Source organism: Aquarana catesbeiana, linkage group LG08 (assembly GCF_042186555.1).
Source record: "Aquarana catesbeiana isolate 2022-GZ linkage group LG08, ASM4218655v1, whole genome shotgun sequence".
NCBI lineage: Eukaryota > Metazoa > Chordata > Amphibia > Anura > Ranidae > Aquarana > Aquarana catesbeiana.
Genome location: NC_133331.1, coordinates 112,456,375 through 112,477,532, shown reverse-complemented (window position 1 = coordinate 112,477,532; position 21,158 = coordinate 112,456,375). Strand labels below are relative to the sequence as shown.

The following is a 21,158-nucleotide window of genomic DNA, read 5'->3' as shown; positions in this document are numbered from 1 at the left end:
TTGACTGTCCTATCACTTAGTGTCTGATCTAATAAAGTGTAATAACTCTGGGCAGGATCTCCTATTCTCTCGCACTTTTATTGGAAAGCTTGGCATTGGTCTAGGCCCCTTCATAAAAGAAGCAGAAAGCAAACAGCTGGCGGATTGCTGTTTTAAGGTATAAGCACGATTGTTACTAATTAAAATTGCAGCCTAATTCAGGTCTCGCTAGGTAAATGAATGGGATTTCCTACATGGAGCTATATATATTACCAGAACAGCAGGTTAAAATCAATTTGTCACCATTAAATGCATTTGATTTAATGGACAATCTAAGTGCAGACTGTCAACAGAATGCAATTGCAAGCATCCACATGAATTCCCCTGCAGAGGTACTTCCTTTTGTGTCTTCTGAAACAGACATAAGGTGAAAGAATAGCTGGAGGCTGGGGATGCTAGTAACCTGCACTAGAGGAAATCCATACTGGAAGAAATACAGGGGAATCCACTGCGGACCTCCTCTGGAAAATCCTAGTTGCCTGGCTGTGTAGCTTGACACATTCACCTGAAACCAGAAGACTGATCGGGGGAGTTGGTGAAGTCACAACTCCTAATCTGGATACTTATTTAGTCAATGATTTATAAAATACTGATGCCATTAGATTAAATGAGCAACCATAGGACTAGTATTTTTATAGTCAGCAATTGCGGGTTTTATGCTTCCTCACTATAGATATTTAAAGTACATGTGTACCCTGTGTTCACAAGCACTTGGGATGAGGGGGGAAACGTGCAGTTATAGATATATACATATAGTACACAAATAGCAAATTGTACCCTTTTTTGCTCATACATCAGTGGTCACATGGCTGCCATTTCATTCGTACAGTCTATCCAGGGCCAGGACTGTGGGGTAGTTAAGCCGCAGTGGATTGTCACTGTTGGTGGTGTCAGCACATTCTGAAACTTCCACTACCAGACTCTACAGTTTTTTCCTGAGTCGATGTTAAAGCCAACTTTTCACCCCCTTTTACTGAAAATCACACCAGAATGCAGCTCTGCAGGCCAAAATAAAATTCTCTTACAATAATACAATAAATATATTTGCTATCATTTACAATTAATATATTTCCGCTTTCTGGTAAAAGCAGTAGTATACTGCATAAAAAAAAAAAAAAAAAAAAAAGTCAATCCCCTGTAGGATAATGCCATAATGTGCTAGTATGCACCGCATACTAGCACATTATAACAGACTTATCTTAAAACAAAGTCCAACAGAAGTGAGCTGTCACCGATGCTGGGGCTTCAATCTTCACCTAGTCTTCATTCCGTGTTCACAGACTTCAGCAATTTGAATGGCCGATTCCCAGTGAGGTCACGGGCATAGCACAGAGCTCTGAATGGACAAAACCAACCATTCAGAGCACTGTGCGCATGCGCCAGTGACATCACTGGCTGCTACTAAAGTAAATCTCTCCTAAGCCAGAACCCCCGGTAATATCCCGTCCATTTATCTTTGCCCTACCTCGTTCTCCTAATATACATTGCCTACTTTCCCCTCAATCTTACTCCTTCCCACATTTTCTCACCCCCCCCTGTACTTTTCCCTTGTCATCACTGCTTAATTCCCCTGGCATTTAGGCCCTCACTCCCCTACTTCCAACTGGATGGCTGCAAGCTCTGCCAACTAGCACTGGAGCTGCTCTAATTTTCATTGGGAGCTGAAAGGTTGCTTTAGTATGTAGGATGTGATTTTGTAACTGGTATAAGTATTACAATACTTTTGTGTGTGTACTTGTAGGCTGCCATGGAATTGTGATCTTTTGACTTTGCTGTAGTCCTCTCATTGCCAATCTTTATGGGTGCCACTATTGCCATTGTTTTTGTTTATGTATTTTGAAGTTGAAAATTTTAATAAAAAACTTACCTGTTAACTTTTTTTTTATCTCAAACATTGTTTAGGATATTTATTTACAGTACCTACAGATAAGCCTTATTATAGGCTTAATAATATAAATGGTGTGCTCTTTCCTGTGTTAAAGTATGTAACACAATATATTGGATAAACAAAGAGTGACTGATGTGTACACAATAGTATGTGAGATAATTGCCTTAATAAATTGAGACGGATACTAAATAGGTGCATAAGTGACACTCTGAGGTGCTCAAAACAGTACATATAAACTATCTGTATGGAAAAATTGTGCCTTATGTAATAAACAATTATATCACACAAAGTTCATATCCATGAGCAAAGATACAGCATGTGGACTCTTTTCAGACAGATTCCTGCATTACTCTCCTATACCAGGGATATGCAATTAGTGGACCTCCAGCTATTGCAAAACTACAAGTCTCATCATGCCTCGGCCCTTGGGTGTCATGCTTGTGGCTGTCAGAGTCTTGCCATGCCTCATGGGACTTTTAGTTCTGCAACAGCTGGAGGTCTGCTAATTGCATATCCCTGTCCTATGCTGAAATTTTGCAAGAGGTCTGCTGGATCCCACTTGTAAGTGATCTCCAATGACTTGAAATATGATGTTTCATAAAGTAAAGCTGGCATCTTACCAGATATGGTGGATCCCTATTACAGAGATTAGACTCACTATGGGATATGACCACCTGTGTGGATATCACTCTTGTAGCTTTTTTCACAACCAAACATCTCCAAGGATTGAACTCAGGTTATTCAAAGAACAAGGAACGGACTCTTCCATAGGCGTTCAGCTCATCCACATACAGCAATTAGCCAGTTTAAACTTCCCAGGTGCAATGATATGTAAACGTTTGCATCAGTTTAAAACGGATGAGAAGTTTAAACTGGCTAATTGCTGTGATGTGGATGAGCTGAACCCCTATGAAAAGGAGTCAGTTCCTTGTTCTTTGAATCACCTGAGTTCAATCTTTGGAGGGGTTTGGTTGTGAAAAGACCTAGGGAGAGTGATATCCACACAGGCGGTCTTTTCCCACAGTGAGCTGTGGGAAAAATGAACCCACATTTATTATTTTTTGCAAAAGGTGAACTAATTACCTGTACACACTATCGGAATTTCCATCAGAAAAACCTTGGATGGTTTTTCCGACGGAATTCCGCTCAAGCTTGCCTTGCATACACACGGTCACACAAAAGTTCTCAAGAACATGGTCAAGAACGCGGTGACATACAACACTACGACGAGCCGAGAAAAAGAAGAAGTTCAATGCTTCCGAGCATGCGTAGGAATTTTGCGCATCGGAATTGCTACAGACGATTGGAATTTCCGATAGGAACTTTTTCCGTCGGAAAAATAGAGAACCTGCTTTCAATCTTTTGCTGGCGGAAATTCCGCCAGCAAAAGTCAGATGGAGCATACACCCGGTGGGAATTTCCGACCAAAATCTCACATCGGACTTTTGCTGGCGGAATTTACGATCGTGTGTATGGGGCATTAGCCTTTAAACCTACCAAAGCTATATAGTGGATGCACTACCTAAAAAGCCACTCAATTTGGTGACCCTCGGACTATAACCGATTAGGATTCTCTTTGGAAGGTGAGGGCCGGAGTCCTTACAACCAACCCCACCCCCCTTTTCTTTTTTTCTTCTCTTTTCTTCTCTCCACTTCTTCTTGTCTTTTCTTCTCTTTTTCTGATAATTCAGGGAGAAGGCCTGCTCTTGCAAGTAGGATAGTATGACCTTCCTCCCCTGGTGGAGGCGGACCGAGATTCAGTAAATGAAGGGTGTATTTTGAAGCCCAAGTAGACAATACATTTGGTACAGAGATAAAAGTGTATATTGGTCTTACATCACTACTTACTACCCCGATAGAATGATGTTTTCAGTCTATAGGATGCCTGAGGACCATCAAAATGATTATGGATATACGTCCTGGTCATATGGTTTGAGCTATCTCTATGGAACAATATAGCTAACTATATTTGTGAAGTTCATTGGTTTACGCCTCCTGTTTTTTTTCTTTTACTTTATCAAAATTGTATGTGTCTTAACAGTGGAGGACCCATGACTTTTGTATTTTTTTAAATCAGTTTTTACACTGTGAATTCTAATTCCTTCTTCCATGAAAAATCTAATTAAAAAGATTAAAAATGAAAAACCCACTCAATTTGTATCTAAAGTAACAAACACCAATAATAGCCCAAAACAGGATCACATTGAAAAGAGCCAAGGCAGATAATGGTGCACACTTTCTTTGTCATATACTGTATATACCGTGTACATATATATTTTAATTTCACCCAGTCTCTGGAATGACACATAGCTAACACATTCAGGTATTTCATATAACCATGAAGTCAAATAGTTCCCTGACATTCCTAACAGCACTTCTACCTGTTTTCCTCTTGTTTTACAAAGGCTAAGCAATTTATGAAATTTAAATCAGGCTTCTCTGAACTTCAGGGAATGCTTGTCAACTCTTACAAGTCATGAAAATAAAGTGAAATATTCAGCATTGATCAAAACTGAAATTTATGTTTTTTTAATGGTCCTCTACTTCAAAAATGTAAGTGAAAACCCACAAATTATTTTACAAACATATATTAAAACTATCTGCTACACTGGGTGTTGCTCTAAGGCAGCAATTCTCTACCAGGATTCCATGAAACCCTAGGAGTTTTTAAAATCCAGCAATACACTGTCTCCTCCTGTTCTGCACATGCTCAGTTGCTCTTGATTTTTAGGCACTGTGCCAAACTTGTAGAGGCCAATTTGCTAACAGCCTAAATATTTACTGCTGATCAGGGCCTCCGGGCTTCAGCAAAATGGCAGCCTCCAGCAAGAAGAAACAGGAGCAATGCTGGAGGCAACTTACAACACACACTGATTTTGTAACATAATTATTAATGTAGAACGTATATTCCTTTCTAAAGAACATTATTTTTATCAAGTTGGCATGGGTAAAGTTCCCATTTAAATGCTGGTTGAATGTTCTCCCATGTGATGGTGCCTGCCTCTTTTCAGGAACAACTTCATTTGACAAAGTCAAAGCATGACACCATTTACTTATAGCTGTATGTAAAGGTTGTATTCTGACTCCACTGTAAGGGTTGCATTCTTCCTACTGATCACTACAGTAAGGGGCATTTTTAGCACTGACCTCTGACATATTGGTTTTAGCAAGGGTTCCCCAAGACCTCAAAATTTTAGAGTTTCCTCTGGGGTAAATGGTTGAGAAAGCCTGCTCTAAGGACTCGTTCATATGTTTGGCAGCCCCTGTGGCCCCCTCTCAAGGCATTTGACAGGTGGTGAGGTGGGGAAAGGTCACCTTCTCACCGCCCATTTTAATCCTGAAAATGCCGACCCACTGTGCCACAACTGGGTGCTTTGCACTTGACTGCACTTGAGTACTTGCAGTGTGGCCCTATTTACTTGAATAGATTATGTTCAGTGATGGTACTGTCCAAATGCATCATGCTGTTTAATTTTTTTTCCACGGCCAAGAAAGAAAATAATCACAGCAGTGGTTCTCAACCTCAGTCCTTAAAGTGGAACTAAACTAAAGTTCTGCTGTCACAAATAGCGAGCAGATACTTTATTGCAGGAGAGACATGCAATGTCTCTTCTGAAAAAAAGATGCACTCACCTGCCTACTTGCTGTCTGCACCAGCAGGTAAACTGAGTTACGCATGTGCAGCTCAGCTTATAAGGCTGGGATGACCGATTCCTGCACATGTGCAGGAGTGACAACATCCCAGGTCAGCCAATGAAAATTTCAGAAGATCAACACACAGGAGAAGATGTCAGCACTGGAAAGGGACAAGACCAGTGGCCCTAACAAGTCATGTTTTGGGAATTTCCCTCATAACATAGCTGTCATTAATACCAAGCCAATAATGTTGTTTTAAAGCACTTCTGCAAGGTGAAGGAAACCCCGAAAACATGACTTGTTGGGGGTATTTGAGGACTGAGGTTGGGGACCACGGTGTATGCTGCACCTGTGCCTCCAGTGTGCACTAAAATGCCCTCATGTGCAAGGGGGCTTAGGAGGTTTGTCACCTAACAGGTTAGTGTAACTCTACTAATGAGCATTGGCATATAATGTCAAGCAAAGCTCAAACCAACTATAATAATTATTTATAGAGCGTCAACAATTTCTGCAGCACTTTACATACATATTGTACATTCACATCAGTCCCTGCCTTCAAGGAGCTTATGATCTACAGTCTCCACCTTACACTCATACATACACATACTAGGGCCAAGTTAGACAGATGCCAATTAAACTACCAGCATGATTTTGGAGTATAGGAGAAAACCTGAGTACCTGAAGAAAACAGATGCAAGCACAAGGAGAACATGCAAACTCATGCATGTATTATCATGATTCAAAAGGAACCATGATCATAGTGCTGAAAGACAGAAGAGCCACGACACAGGTAGAATGCTGCAAGACAGAAGAGCCACGACACAGGTAGAGTGCTGCAAGACAGAAGAGCCAAGACACAGGTAGAGTCCTGCAAGACAGAAGAGCCAAGACACAGGTAGAGTGCTGCAAGACAGAAGAGCCAAGACACAGGTAGAGTGCTGCAAGACAGAAGAGCCAAGACACAGGTAGAATGCTGCAAGACAGAAGAGCCACGACACAGGTAGAGTGCTGCAAGACAGAAGAGCCAAGACACAGGTAGAGTGCTGCAAGACAGAAGAGCCAAGACACAGGTAGAGTGCTGCAAGACAGAAGAGCCAAGACACAGGTAGAGTGCTGCAAGACAGAAGAGCCAAGACACAGGTAGAGTTCTGCAAGACAGAAGAGCTACGAAACAGGTAGAGTTCTGCAAGACAGAAGAGCCACAACACAGGTAGAGTTCTGCAAGACAGAATAGCCACGATACAGGTAGAGTGCTGCAAGACAAAAGAGCCACGATACAGGTAGCGTGCTACAAGACAAAAGAGCCACGATACAGGTAGAGTGCTACAAGACAAAAGAGCCACGATACAGGTAGAGTGCTGCAAGACAAAAGAGCCACGATACAGGTAGAGTGCTACAAGACAAAAGAGCCACGATACAGGTAGAGTGCTGCAAGACAGAAGTGCTACGACACAAGTAGGTTATTTGAATCACATATAGTTTATGATGACAGCATAATATTTAGCTATCTATTGACATATGTATAATTACATCCAATGTCTTATATTCACAAAACTCAGCGAATGCTTGTCATGTCAAAGCAACAGCCTCCCAGTTGTGTACTGATCTTTCATTGCCATTTAATTTCCTACAGTATCCACATACTGCTGCAAATAAATAGAAAAGCATGATGACAAGCTTCACTCTAGGAATCTCCTGGAGACAAGATAACTGGGAGCACATATGACACGTAGTAATAACTAGCAGACAGAGAGCTGCTAAGATTGTCACACCGAAACCAGTAATCTTTTTTCACTTTAAACCAATAATAAAACTCTTATTGCTTTTGTTGCTTTGGAATACTGGTATCTTTTCAGGTCTGGAATCTTTAATATAACTCCTGCAACACGTAATAATAATATAATGAGAATTCACTTTATGGCTTCTCTTTAAGAGAGAAGTACATATTTACCTTAATATATAAAAAGGTATGGACGTATCATCTCAATCACCATAATTCTAGAATAACCAATGGTGTTGTCCTCATTTTAAGAAATAGTACAGACATTAAATGCCTTCCTTTATACCATATTTGGCTAGCTGTTTATACATACCTTCTACTTTATATCACAAATATAGTGGTAATTTGGAGACATCATTCAAAGATGCATACAGATTTTTCAAGCTTGTTAGCAATCATCAGTGCAAGATAATGAAACTGTGATGCCTCCCAAATTTGAATGGTAACCTTAAAGTGCTTGTACACCCTGTACAACCACTTTTACCCACAGGTAAACCTATATTAAGGCTTACCTGTAGGTGCTTGAAATAGCTCCTAAACCTCCACGGCTTAGGAGATATTTACACAAAAGCCAAACGCCGATGACTACAGCGCATACGCACTTAGAAAGAGCACATCATGCCATTTCTAATAGGGGGTCATGCCGTGACTGGCGTTCGGAGTTTGCGGCCCTGGAAGGAAGAGGGGTGAAGATGGACGCTCGCTGCTAGTGGGGACAGCAGTGACATTGCAGGCTTCGGTTTCAGGCAAATCACACGTAATGGGCTACTATGCAATACATAGTAGCCCATTATGCTTCACCTTTGCAGGAAAATAAAGAGGAAGTAAAACCCATCAGGGTTTACTTCCTCTTTAATGCAAACATACTTTGCCCATACTGGGTAGAAAAAGACAAACCATTAAAACCAACGTTCTTTGCCTATAATGGGTGGAAGCAGACATTGTTAGCACTAAAGCAAACATGCTTTGCCCATGCAGAACCATCTGAAATGATCGTTTATTTTCTTTTACTTTCCGTGATAATAGAAAAATGGACAAATAGAAAGCGCAAATCTCCTTAACGGGGACAAAGACAGCACAAAAAATGACAAGCGTTCTCAATCCTCTGTGCACTATCCAAAACTAAAAAAAGTTTTGCCTTTGGTAATACTTTAAGGTTACAGTGAAGTGATCACCCCACTCTTATACTGTGACGCCAACACTGCATTTTAAATCAGAATGTATTAACATATCATCTACTCCATTAAAAACCCAAGAGATGTCTTTATTTTACAATAGAGCCTAGAGACGTGAAAAACAGCAATGTACAGGCGGTCCCCTAGTTACAAACATCTGACTTACAAACGGAGGGAGACAACAGGAAGCGAGAGGAAATCTACCCCAAGGAAGGGAAATTCACCCCTGTAAGACTTATTATGGGAAAAAGGTACCCCCACTGATGCTTCATCACCAAGGCTTGTTTCCACAACAACCCAAAATTTTCAAAATCCAAAATGTCATTGGGACAGAAAATGAGGTGAAATCTTCTGAACAGGGGCACAGACAGCAAAACAAATGTTACAGGGGTGTTAACCCTTCCCTATGATATCCAAAAAGCTTAAACTTTTTTTTGGCTGGAGCTACACTTAAAAAAAATGTACCTGTTCCGACGTACAAACAGATTCAACTTAAAGAGGTTGTAAAGGTTCATGTTTTTTCACCTTAATGCATCCTATGCATTAAGGTGAAAAAACACCTTGCAGTGTCCGGGCCCCCCACAGTTATACTTACCTGACCCCTCGAACTTGACCCCTGCGGACGCGCTGTCTCTCTGCCCAGGGTTCTCTGTTGATTGGATAGATTGATAGCAGGACAGCCATTGGCTCCCGCTGCTGTCAATCAAATCCAATGACGCGAGCGCGAGATGTTGCTCTCAGCTACTCGTGTGACTCTGCTTTTAGGAAATCTGCCAACTAAGGTAACAAGATGTAGCAAGATGCTAAAAAGTAGATCTGTTTGGTGAAAATTGTGCTGATAATGTGAACATTGTACTGCAAGTCCAGTCATTTAGATGGGTCCATTAAGGGCTAGGCTTATCAAAGGCAAGAATGTGTCCAAATGTGGCCAAAAATTAGACCAGATTTGGTCAACAGCAAGGCAAGGTGCCAGTGTCTCTGGAAAGAGCATCATCCAACCCAGATATACTTACCTTACCTATGAACCCTCGTGGCTCCTTTGCTCTTCAGATGATGGTGCCAAGATCGACTGTCTCTGTGACCTGGGTAAGCAGGGACAGCTCTTCCCTAATCATGCAACAACCTACAGTTCCTTGAAAAGGTATTCATACCCCTTAACATTTTCTACATTTTGTCATGTTACAACCAAAAACATAAATTTTTTTTTTTGGGGATTTCATGTGACAGACCAACACAAAGTGACATATAAATTGTGAAGTGAAAGAAAAATGATAAATGTTTTTTACATTTTTTACAAATAAAATACCTGAAAAAAGTGTGGCGTGCATTTTTATTCAGCCCAATTTTTTGACTATAGGGTCAATACTTTGTAGAACCACCTTTACAGCTGCAAGCATTTTGGGTATGTCTCTATCAGCTTTGCACATCTAGAGAGTACAATTTTTGCCCATTCTTCTTTGCAAAATAGTCTTACCACAGATTCTCAAATGGATTTAGGTCTGGACGTTGACTGGGCCAATCTAACACATGAATATGCTTTGATCTAAACCATTCCATCGTAGCTCTGGCTGTACGTCTAGGGTCGTTGTCCTGCTGGAAGGTGAACCTCTGCCCCAGTCTGAAGTCTTTTGCAGACTAACAGGTTTTCTTCTAAGATTGCCATGTATTTGGATCCATCCATCTTCCCATCAACTCTGATCAGCTTCTTTGTCTCTGCTGAAGAAACGTATCCCCACAACATGATGCTGCCACCACCAAGTTTCACAGTGGGGATGGTGTGTTCAGGGTGATGTGCAGTTTTGCTTTTAGGCCAAAAGTTCAATTTTGGTCTCATCTGAGCAGAGCACCTTCTTCCACATGTTTGCTTTGTCCCCCACACATCTCTCAAACTGCAAAAGGGGACTTCTTATGGCTTTCTTCTTGCCACTCTTCCATAAAGGCCAGGTTTGTGGAGTGCACGACTTATAGTTGACCTGTGGACAGAATCTGCTGCCTGAGCTGTGGATCTCTGCAGCTCCTCCAGAGTTACTATGGATCTCTTGACTGCTTCTCTGATTAATGCTCTCCTTGCCAGGCCTGTCAGTTTAGGTGGACGGCCATGTCTATGTAGGTTTGCAGTTGTGCCATATTCTTACCATTTTCAGATTGAACAGTGCTCCGTGAGATGTTCAAAGCTTGGGATATTTTTTTATAACCGAACCCTGCTTTAAACTTCTCAACAACTTTATCCCAGACCTGTCTGGTGTGTTCCTTGGCCTTTATGATGCTGTTTGTTCTCTAACAAACCTCTAAGGGCTTCACAGAACAGCTGTTTTTATACTGAGATTAAATTACACACAGGAGGACTCTATTTACTAATTAAGTGACTTCTGAAGGCAATTGATTCCACTAGATTTTAGTTAAGGGTAGCAGAGTAAAGGGGACCGAAAACAAATGCACTCCAAACTTTTCAGATACTTCTTTGTAAAAAAAAAAATTGAAAACCATTTATCATTTTCCTTCCACTTCACAATTATGTGCCACTTTGTGGCACATAAAATCTCACATATATCACAAATCTCATATCACATAAAATCTCAATAAAACACATTTACGTTTTTGGTTGTAACATGACAAAAAATGGAAAATTTCAAGGGATAGGAATACTTTTTCAAGGCACTGTACCAATAAGCCCCAGCACTGCCACTGTGGAGCAAGACACATGGTCCTCCATACCTGGAAGTGTGTGGTATTGCTGCTGGCTATGCAAGAGCAAGAAACTGTGAGGAAGCACAGGTAAGAGTTGGATGAAGGCATTTCCAGAGCCACTGTCACTTTCTCATGTATGGCCCAGATGACACTATCTCGTTAAAGCAGAACTAAAGTTAGTTTAGTAAAAAAATTGCTAGTAGGTAAACATCTTTGGGAGAAAAGACTCTGTATCTTCTGCCATAAAACCTCTTCCCATGCCTGATCACAATTTTACAAACTGTATACCAACAGCCACACGTGCACAGCTCTGTGTACAATCCCAGCAGATGGCTTACAGATACCGGAAGTAAGTTCCAAGATAAAGTAACTCCCATGTGTGGGAGTCATGTCATACCTGCACATTATGACTAGAGCTCTTGGGGGCCCTAAACTGTAGCGCTGCTCAATGTAACATTACCTCCCTTTTTACAAATCGATACTCCATAGTTTTCTTTTCACAAGACTAGAAGATGTAGAACACATTTCACAGTATGAATTTCATATTAAAATGAGCCCAACCCAAAAAAATACATGATTTGAAAGACTGGCCGTTTCCATTACAGATATTGGAAACATATGTGTTTTTGTTTTTCAAGCAATGGAATAACACCCAGCCCTGCAAAGTTAAATGTTAACATTTCCATTACAGCTGGATACGTGACCGGAGGGTGATGGCTGCAGCCATTCTGCATTTGATTACTTTTAAACATGAAAATGCCTGTAAAAGGCCTGGTACGCCCACAGGGGGGTGTTAATTATTAACATCTGGAGTACAAAGTTTTTATCTTTATGAAGATCTACTAACCTTGTACAAGCTACAATTTACTTATTACAGGCACTTATATAGCTCCATCAATTTACGCAGCGCTTTGCATATATATTGCACATTCACATCAGTCCCTGCCCTCAAGGAGCTTACAATCTAAGGTCCCTAACTCACATTCATAAATACTCCTATTAGGGACAAGTTAGAAAGGAGCTTATTAACCTATCAGCATGTAGTACCCAGAGAAAACCCACGCAGGCACAGGGAGAAAATGCAAACTCCAGGCAGGTGGTGCCATGGTTGGAATTCGAACGATGGCCCTGGAGCTGCTAGGTGGAAGTGCTAACCACTTAGCCATTGTGCTGCCCACAAAAATAAATGCACTAAAGACTCCAGTTAAAAATGGAAAAACTGAGCTCCTAGCTATAATTATAATGGCCACTATCCACCTGTAAAATAGTTTTTCCGTGTCAAGCCTTAAATCCATAACTACCCTGTAACAAATAGCTGCTTTAGGGCTGGAATACTATTACATGTTTAGAAGCCAAGTGGCAATGGTGCTCATAGGGCTACTGTGCTAGCTATGATATGATTTCAGATAACCACCTACATGCTGAAGGCACAATTCATTTTGCTTTAACAGAGTGAGCAATTGAATGAATATTTCAATCATGTTCATGTACTTTATACTTGGCCACTGGGCTTAGCAAGAGACTAAAGCAGTGCATGACACATGCTGGCTGAGCTGACCCCTTTTGATAATCTTGGTGTATTATTATACAGGATTTATATGGCACCAACAGTTTACGCAGTGCTTTGCAACACAGGACATTTTCCTGAAGTCTGACATTACCTTATTGAGCTTTACAATATTGCTCTTATTAGCCTTCACTCGGTTTTCTGATACATGTGGGTCGGTATGCGAACTATACGGCCTCTTGCAAAGGATTTAAAAGTATGCGATGCATGCTAGCACATTATACTTTTATCTTGCAGGGGGATTTTTTTTCTCTAACAGTTTACTACCGCTTTAATGCATTCTCCGCTTTAAGGTACAAAACACCCCCATTACTGAACCCCCCCCCCCCCAGTATCAATGCCACCACTGGGATCTGTTCTTTAGCACTTAACAAAATATTTTACACCAGCCACTTCAGAAGAATCAGAAGAAAAGAAGTTTAACCTACGTAGAGGGTTCTTTATTGTAAGAGCGGCAAGGATGTGGAATTCCCTTCCACAGGCGGTGGTCTCAGAGGGGAGCATTGATAGTTTAAAAAAACTATTAGATAAGCACCTGAACTACCACAACATACAGCGATATACAATGTAATACTGACATATAATCACACATAGGTTGGACTTGATGGACTTGTGTCTTTTTTTCAACCTCACCTACTATGTTAGATAGTGTTACATAGTGACAATTTCATGGCTACCGCTTGACATCCGGAGGACGTCATATGACGTCCTCGACTTTCAGGGCTTATATCTGAATGATGTCTGAGGCTACAGACATCATTCAGATACCGGCATTTTCAGCCGGCGATTCCGTACACCATAAGAACGATCATAGCGGCTGTTCCGCCGCTTGATCGTTCTTACGGGCGGCGGGAGGGGACGTCCCCCCCTCCCGCCGCCCTCTGGTGCTACTACCGACTCACCTCAGCGATCGGTGAGTCGGATAGCAGATCCGCCGGCGCCGGATGTTCACCATAGAGATTTCCGGCGGACCAGATGGTCGCCGGAGTCTCTATGATCGTTCGGAGGCCGGGCGCGATGTTATGACGTCACGCCCGGCCTCTGCATTCAAAAAAACGGCGCCGCTTCGGCTGTGAAGCGGCGATCGTTTTATTTTTTTTTTTATTTTAGGCTTCCCAGCCTAGAGGTGAGATGTGGGGTCTTATTGACCCCATATCTCACTGTAAACAGGACTGATCGTGTCATATTCCTATTACAAGGGATGTTTACATTCCTTGTAATAGGAATAAAAGTGATAAAAAAAAAAAAAAAATTTTTTTAAAGTGTAAAAATAAAAATTTTTAAGTAAAATTAACAATAAAAAAAAAAAAAAATTTTAAAGCGCCCCTGTCCCCGTGAGCTCGTACGCAGAAGCGAACGCATACGTAAGTCCCGCCCACATATGAAAACGGTGTTCAAACCACACATGTGAGGTATCGCAGCGAACGTTAGAGCGAGAGCAATAATTTTGGCCCTAGACCTCCTCTGTAACTCAAAACATGTAACCAGTAAAAAATGTTAAAGCGTCGCCTATGGGGATTTTTAAGTACCAAAGTTTGGCGCCATTCCACGAGCGTGTGCAATTTTGAAGCGTGACATGTTAGGTATCTATTTACTCGGCGTAACTTCATCTTTCACACAATGCAAAAAAATTTGGCTAACTTTGCTGTTTTGTTTTTTTTTAAAGCATGAAACTGTTTTTTTTAAAAAAAAAACGCGTTTGAAAAATTGCTGCGCAAATACCGTGCAAGATAAAAAGTTGCAATGACTGCCATTGTATTCTCTAGGGTCTCTGCTAAAAAAAACATATATAATGTTTGGGGGTTCTATCTAATTTTATAGCAAAGAACTGATGATTTTTGACATGTAGGAGCGAAGTGTCAGAAATGGCCTGGATGCGAAGTGGTTAATTAAAATTGCAGTCACAATACAGGTCCAGTGTTTCGGGACCGTGCTGGGTCTGTCTACCAATGAAAATATACAAAATGCAAACAAAAACACTAAATACAGCCAAAAAAAAGTCTAGGGTCACTCAAGATTTTACAGTGATGTTACAATCCTGCCAAAATACATTAAACAGTCATGAAATCGGCTAATTCAAACACAAACAAAACAAGATCCATCATACACACAACCTAATGTAATAATCCATCTCAATCTCTGTATCAATGCTGCCATTCCATACACACATCTCACTCCTTCGTTTGTTACCAGAGAGACCTACCCCAGTGCACACACTTCACTTCCAAGTATTGCTTTGATCCTCTCCTAAATATCCATGTCTCTGTTACACCCTACACTATGTCTTTTGCAAAGGGGGGGGGGGGGGGGGGGTGGCGGGCAGGCTCAACTGGTATCAGTATCAGTAAACCATGCACAGGGCTGGGACACCCAGAACAGTCCAAGCAGGTTTGCCCTGCACTTTTATTTAGCAAGACATCAAACACAGTTTAAATGCAGTGGAGTTTTATACAGCAAGTCCATAGCATAAAACAAAACATCTGCTCATCCACTATCCAAGCTCAGGTCATTTCCCAACTAGGAAAACAAACAGGCAGCACCTGTGCATTTTTTTTTAGGCTTCATGCGCATGGACATAGAGTAATTAAAATCCAGGCACTTTCAAATTCAGCATGCCATACAAGTGAATGGCTGTACTCTTGTAAAAGCCAATGCTGGTTTGCATGGGCATTTACCAGCAATTGCAGCAAATTCCTCAAAACCTCTGCATCTCTCACCCAAGGTGTGCATAAGGCTTTGTTCTGTCAGCCTTTTCACCCAGCAGCAGGTTGCATGTAGTACTTGATTATATTTAAATATTCTTTATGCAGCAAAAACTGGGCTTTGTAACGTTGCCAGAAATTTTTTATAAAGCATGTACAGAAAAAATATGATTTGGTAGCGATATACTACAACTTGTTTTAGGCGCAATTCACAAAACTTTAAACACAAGAATAAAAAGTGAAGCAATGAATTGTAGAACGCTCATATTCACTGTACAGTGGGGACGGAAAGTATTCAGATAATTCATACATTTTTCACTCTTTGTTATATTCTAGCCATTTGCTAAAATCATTTAAGTTCATTTTTTTCCTCAATGTACACACAGCACCCCATATTGACAGAAAACACAGAATTGTTGACATTTTTACAGATTTATTAAAAAAGAAAAACTGAAATATCACATGGTCCTAAGTATTCAGACCCTTTGCTCAGTATTTAGTAGAAGCACCCTTTTGATCTAATACAGCCATGAGTCTTTTTGGGAAAGATGCAACAAGCTTTTCACACCTGGATTTGGGGATCCTCTGCCATTCCTTCTTGCAGATCCTCTCCAGTTCTGTCAGGTTGGGTTGTAAACGTTGGTGGACAGACATTTTTAGGTCTCTCCAGAGATGCTCATTTGGGTTTAAGTCAGGGCTCTGGCTGGGCCATTCAAGAACAGTCACGGAATTGTTGTGAAGCCACTCCTTCCTTATTTTAGCTGTGTGCTTAGGGTCACTGTCTTGTTGGAAGGTAAACCTTCGGCCCAGTCTGAGGTCCTGAGCACTCTGGAGAAGGTTTTCGTCCAGGATATCCCTGTACTTGGCTGCATTCATCTTTTCCTCGATTGCAACCAGTCATCCTGTCCCTGCAGCTGAAAAACACCGCCACAGCATGATGCTGCCACCACCATGCTTCACTGTTGGGACTGTATTGGACAGGTGATGAGCAGTTCCTGGTTTTCTCCACACATACCGCTTAGAATTAAGGCCAAAAAGTTCTATCTTGGTCTCATCAGACCAGAGAATCTTATTTCTCACCATCTTGGAGTCCTTCAGGTGTTTTTTTAAGCAAACTTCATCCGGGCTTTCATTTGTCTTGCACTGAGGAGAGGCTTCCGTCGGGTCACTCTGCCATAAAGCCCACACTGGTGTAGGGCTGCAGTGATGGTTGACTTTCTACAACTTTCTCCCATCTCCAGATAGCATCTCTGGAGCTCAGCCACAGTGATCTTTGGGTTCTTCTTTACCTTTCTCACCAAGGCTCTTCTCTCCCGGACGGCCAGCTCTCGGAAGGGTTCTGGTCGCCCCAAATGTCTGCCATTTAAGGATTATGGAGGCCACTGTGCTCTTAGGAACCTTAAGTGCAGCAGAAGTTTTTTTGTAACCTTGGCCAGATCTGTACCGTGCCACATTTCTGTCTCTGAGCTCTTCAGACAGTTCTTTGACCTCATGATTCTCATTTGCTCTGAAATGCACTGTGAGCTGTAAGGTCTTATATAGACAGGTGTGTGGCTTTCCTAATCAAGTCCAATCAGTATAATCAAACACAGCTGGACTCAAATGAAGGTGTAGAACCATGTCAAGGATGATCAGAAGAAATGGACAGCACCTGAGTTAAATATATGAGTGTCACAGCAAAGGGTCTGAATACTTAGGACCATGTGATATTTCAGTTTTTCTTTTTTAATAAATCTGCAAAAAGTCAACAGTTCTGTGTTTTTCTGTCAATATGGGGTGCTGTGTGTACATTAATGAGGAAAAAAAAATGAACTTAAATGATTTTAGCAAATGGCTGCAATATAACAAAGAGTGAAAAATTTAAGGGGGCCTGAATACTTTCCGTCCCCACTGTACATATACATTATACTATAATTATTAACAGTATATTTAGGGTGAATGGGATCACTGCACAATTCATTGCTTGATATTTTGATTTTCTAGGCTTTTCTGGCTTTTGTGTTAGGTGGAGGGACCAGCAGCGATAATTATGCAAGCCTGTTTTTAATAATTTATAATTTTATCAGAAACAAAAATGCACGCTAACTTAGCCATGTGCCTGTAATTTTTAATTTCACTGCAAACTTTTTAAAAGAAAAAGTATCCTTATCTTGGTGTAATGGTGTTTTAAAATGACCCTTTAGTTTAGTCCAGTTTTAAAGAAACTTGACAATAACGAGAGCTGTGATTGCAGACCTATTTTGGTGCAAGCTCTAGGACCGTCATCTTTGTCCATATTTTACTTTACCATTTTATTTAGGTCTCTAACCACTAAAATCATTAAGGTCAAGTCCTTAGTAACAAGGGGATAATAGTATCGAAGGGGTGCACAGAGAAGGTGTCTTAAAGTGGTTGTAAACCCTTACAGACCACTTTTTGCTACAGGTAAACCTATAATAAGGCTTACCTGTAGCTACCCAGGATATCTTCTAAACCTACACGGTTAAGGAGATATCCCCTGTATTTGCATGTACCGACATTATCGGCACATGCAAACTGAAGCAATGGCACGTACGTGCCGTTTGCTTCAGTGTGCCGTTACCAGCAGCTCCCGCGTGCGATGACGTCATCGCGGCTCCGGCCAATCACAGTGCCGGAGCCGCGATACCTGGAAGTAACCCCCGGGAGTGATGTCGCCGGCCGGTGCTATGTACGGCCACAGCAGTGAGAGCTTCGATCTCAGGTGACTATTACATAATGAGCTAGTATGCTATGCATACTAGCTCATTATGCCTTTGTCTTGCAGGAGTTAGTTTTTGGGGTTTTTTTCAAAGTGGGTTTACAACCACTTTAAGTTTCATAAATGGAACAGCAGGGACCCTGTAGCTGTGAGGCAGAATATTTAGGGCCAGAAGTCTAAAATGGCGAGCCAACACCGTTCCTGCCTCCACTGCAGTTGGCACTGGAATTCAATGTGCTGCTTGTGTTGAAGTCTAGAGCGAGTGGGGTCACCACCATCTCCACTCATGTGACATGTTCAGGTCTACTAACTGGCTACTAGACCCATGCACTGTCAATGAGAGGAGATCACATGCTCCCCTATATGGGAAAGAAACATCTTTTCTATCCTGAGGCAGCAGAGGCCGGAGCAATGTAGGATCAGTAGTAACGCGAGTATACCTTTAGCTTTTTTCAGAAATGCAGTACAGTCCATTTAACATTAGACATGTTCATAGCTATGCTTTTTTCAGCCACTGCATTTTTGGAAAGGGTCAGGGACTTTTTTTAAATGCAGAACGGTGCATTTTCGGCTCAATAGGACTTCAAAAGAGACGCTGCAGAACAGCATGTAGTGCGTTTTTGACTCATTTTGCATTTTTTTTTTTTTTTAATCTGTCTAACAACAAACTTACAAAAATAACACTGTTGGAGTTTTACAAATTTACAATGTTCTATGTATAGCGTAGGATTGCGTCTGCATGCATGGCTTGTTAGATGTCATAAGGTATATATTAAACGAGTCATGTAATGAAGGAGGGAGACTGAGCCTTACCTGAGGATACTAACACCTGGTTTATGATCCCTGGTGACAGCGCGGATTCCGTTATGAACTTCACTGAACGCCCCCTCCTCCTCACAGCTGCTGCACTCTTTTTGTCCCCATGACATGAACACTGATAGGCCTGCACAGAAGGAACAGATACATGTTTGTTTCTACAAAACACGTTCACAGTAAACAATGCAAGATAATAATCTGCTTTGGGCTCTTTAGACTTCATTTGAATGATGTCTGACGTACATCAATTGACTGCTTGGACTGCAATGTGAACTTATTTCCTCGGAGGCCTTTAAAAAATTGTTTTAAATAGGTCACAGAAACTTGTTGACCTTTACAGAAAATGTGTGGTATTTAATGTACAATTAAAGGCTCTTGTACGGAAAAAGTACCAAATCCAGTTACTGTGAGGCACAAGCCTCACACTACACAAAACACGTCCATTGCCTTCCCTGAATGAGCCAAATCCTCCTTCATTTCTGTCTCATGTGCTTCCCCACCCAGACACTGCAGCTCACAGTAGGCGGGTTTTTAGCAAAGAGGCAGTTCTGTCAATACAGAAAGCAGTGGGCAGGATTAGGTGTGGTCAGTAGCTGATTGACAAGTTACAGGCTTGTGAATTGGCAGCAACAATGCTGATAGCCACGCCCCCTGCAAAGTTTTTTTCTCCCACTGTAGTAAAAGCAGGCTAAATTAAATAGGTCTGATGCGATTGCAAAGTGCCCCATCCCTAATGCATATCAGAAAACTTTTTGGTAACTGGTTGGGACTTTGATGGCACACAATAAAAAAAGTTTAAAAAAATATATATATGTTTTTTGTACATACATTAAAAAAAAACACACTCACAAGGGTAATGACATTAGAATTATAATGCATTATGACAACAGACAACCAAAAGGACAAATAATTGAACCCCAACGCATTTCAATTCATCCAGAATCTTCATAAGGAGTAATACTGTCCAAGTCTAAATATAATTACAATAGCCAGAAGTATCAAAAAGCTACATGGTCGTCCCATTAGTTACACAGCGATGAGAATGAATTTACTTATGCCTGTGGTACATACTACTATGTATGTAATATGAAAAATGTAGATATAGCCCATCCCAGCATGAAGCAGACACAGCATACATTAGAGTAACAACCCTGTTCTAAATTCAGAAGCAGTGAAGCATCATTGCCACGAAATACCAGGAAGCTGCTTTAGGCAGACTACACTAGCAGGCTAAACTGGTTTTAGTGAGACTTTGCAGGGAGACAAGGAACACGTGTATTTTTAATTAGGTGCATAGCTTTCTTTTTTAATTTGAGGTCATAGTAGTTCCTTAAAGAAGTCAGAGCAATCACGTAACAGTGCTGGTTTAACCACTTCAATAAAAAGGGCACTTCCACCCACTTCCTGCCCAGGCGATTTTCAGCTTTCGGCGCTGTCATACTTTGAATGAGAATTGCGCGGTCATGCAATGCTGTACCCAAACAAAATTGTTATCGGTTTTTTTTAGTCGGATAGAGCTTTCTTTTGGTGGCATTTAATAACCACTGGTTTTTTATTTTTTGCTAAACAAAAAGTGTCAGAAAAATTTAGAAAAAAAAAAGTTTTAGTTTCTGTTATAAAATTTTGTAAATAAGTAATTTTTCTCCTTTTTGAATGTAAGCTGATGAGGCTGCACCGACGGACACTGATGGGAGGCATTAATATGCAGCACTGATGCGCACTGGTAGGGCTACACTGATAATCATTGCAGATCTCCCCTTTGAGGAAAGCTGCTTATCGGCCAAATCTGATCACATGGTAAAGAGCCTATGTTAAAGGCTCTTTACTGTGATCAGAGATGTAGTGTGTCCGAAGGATACACAGCAACACCGATCACATCGCTGCATGCCCCCGGGGGGCTTGTTCTGAAGCACGTCATATGACATCCAGATAGAACAATTAAACCCCCGTCCGGGCATCTTTCTGCTATAGGCTGGGTGGGAAGTGGTTAAAGTAAAGCTATAGGCAAAGCATTTTCTTTCCCCATTTTGGATAGAGTAAGGGAGAGTTGTTCTCCTTGTCAGGTTTTTTTTTTTGTTCCATTGAAGACATTCCCCTTCACTTCCTGTCCCATAGCCAAAACAGGAAGTGAGGAAATCACTGGAAATT

General features: G+C 41.2%; 1 protein-coding gene across 3 annotated transcripts in view; it reads right to left on the bottom strand.

The window, feature by feature from the left end:
• Positions 1 to 21,158, bottom strand: part of SGMS1 (sphingomyelin synthase 1) — a 498,565-nt gene that overhangs the window by 313,709 nt on the left and 163,698 nt on the right. For all 3 annotated transcript variants that reach the window (XM_073596327.1, XM_073596326.1, XM_073596329.1), the window contains one exon: positions 19,008 to 19,137. The gene's annotated coding sequence lies outside the window, so the exon portion shown is untranslated. The remainder of the gene's footprint in view (positions 1 to 19,007; positions 19,138 to 21,158) is intronic.